Consider the following 2,463-nt stretch of genomic DNA (forward strand, 5'->3'; position numbering starts at 1 on the left):
ATATCGTTATTTCAAACTATGACCAATGACATTGATTTATAGCACAGACTAAATAACCTTCAAGAGTACAGAATACATCAAAATAGTTAATAAGCTAACACTTAACTGTACGATCTAATACACTGTTACAAAGATAATGTAAGACAGCTCATTAAAAAAGAAAACACCGCGTCATCGAAATCAAAGTAAATCTGATGAAAATAACACAATCCCACTGGATGCAAAAGTCATCCCACGTATCTGGCAAAATTCTACAGTCTCTTTTCAAGTGTTTCTGTTTCATGCAAGCTTACGCATTTTCATCTTAAAATATACATCTATAGCAAATATATATTAGTTGGCAAGTTATGTTCTGTTAGGTGGCTCCGCGTGGGTAGCATCGTCTGAAGGACGTATGAAATGGAACAAAGGATACTTACCAAGTTTTAATCATAACAAAAACATTTGCTCGCTCACTTTGTAGCGTAGCGACTTTTATTTATTCCCAGATTTAACTGAATAAAAGAATACATTTGTCAAGAAAAATAAAAATGATCTTTAACACTTTTTAACTTTGAGGTCCTAAGCCTTTTTTAACTTTGAGGTCGGAATAAAATACATTACATATTAACACTCCATCCAAACCTAAGCCTTAAACGAGTTGAATAAAAGGCCCAGCTATAGGTTACATCAAGCGTTCAAAAATTTAAATCTATACAGCAATGGCAAAGTTGATTATAGAATGTTTAAACGCAAATGTAAGACAAAACTTCAAACATGAACATATCATAGACAACCAAAATCTACAGTACTTCATGTTTTTAAACTTACATTAAAATTCACACCTTACTAAGTATTTATTAACTTGGTTAAACACATATAAGGTGTTTATCGCAAAATTGTGGCTTATTAATAGAGCCATCGACATATTGTTAATAACTTTATTAACTAGTCAGTAAACAACAGTAATACCTCTTTTCAATACTCAACAAAGTAAAGTTCGTGAACAAAATTTATTACAATAATGAATTAATCTAGCGCAAAGATCGTAAACAATATCTGTTCAAGTAGACATGTCCGCTCGCCCACCGGCAGAAGTTTTCCCATAAATATAGCATTATCGCAACACATTTTCTCTAATAATAATTTGTGGCCGCATAAAACAGCTTATCAGCACACGACATCGATAAGACTAACTTTACACTAACCATTTTACTCCATCTACATATAAATTAAGATGTATGAGAGTATCGGTGTCTCTGGGGTTTGAACACTTGACTTATAATCCACAGATTCTGGGTTCAAACCTAACCATGTACCAATGTGTCATTCGATGTTTACATGTTCATATGTACATAATTTACCCGCCATTGTTACGGTGAAGAAAAATCGTTATGTAACCTGTACATATCGGTAAAGAAATTCAAAGATATGTCTAATATCTACCAACCCGCAGTGGGCCAGCGTGGTTGCCTATGGCCTAGTCATCCCTTACTTAGGCTAGGCTCCGTGCCCCTTTTCCCAATCTGCATTGCACGGTGCCGTCTCCGAGGGGCGCCTTAGGGCGCAGCGTCCCAATTTATTGGGACGCATCGAGGGCCCCTTCCCGGGGCGGTCAGTGGGGCGTCGCGGTGGGAAGCGAAAGCGATCCCGTGGCGCCCCACACAATGGCCAGGAGGCAACGGAGGGGTTTAGTGAGGTATGCCCCCCATTATGTGGGGAGAGTCCCACATAACACTCGTGTCTGCCCCGAGGCACGGAGTATGCGTAACGCATTCCCCTTCGGCAAAAAAAAGGCTCCGTGCCTCTAATGGGGAGATAGATTACAATAAGAAATAACACGTAAACTACATTTTATCCCTAAAAAAGGAAGAGTTCGCGTTTGACATATTTGTTTTTGCTTTTAGCATAAGAACTCAGCATATGAATAAGTACCGATGATTTAAGTCGAAATAATTCGTTAGAAAAAACTAACTAACTACTTAGTATAAAATAAATGTCAATTTAAGAATAATAATAAAGATTTGATCAGTTCAAAAAGTCCTTGCAACATTATAAATACATTTGAACAAAAAATTCAAACAAGAAAAAGTAACAATTTCATTCATGTCTGTTGTTCTTAGAGAGCATAGCGATCTGATAATTTAATTGGATAGACAAGTCTTACTTGACGAAAAAATAGAGCTTTCTATAGTCCCTCGAGCTATTTGGAAAACCAAATATAACTTACGCCAGAGGTAAGAAGTTTTGGAGAGTTAAATTAATTAATAGCGCCTATTTAAATACTAGTTTCCGCTATGCTGCAACTCGGTGTTGGAATAACATCCCGCCGCCTGTTAAGAGCGCGCAAACAAAATTGGCATTTAAAAGCCGATTAAAGGCCTTTTTTATGGAAGCCCAAAAAGGTAAATAATAATGGTTTAATTATTTATATACCGAAAGACTAATATGTATCGAACCTTTTTTGAAAGTGCTTTTTCCTCC

This window comes from Papilio polytes, unplaced genomic scaffold, assembly GCF_000836215.1.
Source record: "Papilio polytes unplaced genomic scaffold, Ppol_1.0 DF823879.1, whole genome shotgun sequence".
Classification (NCBI taxonomy): Eukaryota; Metazoa; Arthropoda; class Insecta; order Lepidoptera; family Papilionidae; genus Papilio; species Papilio polytes.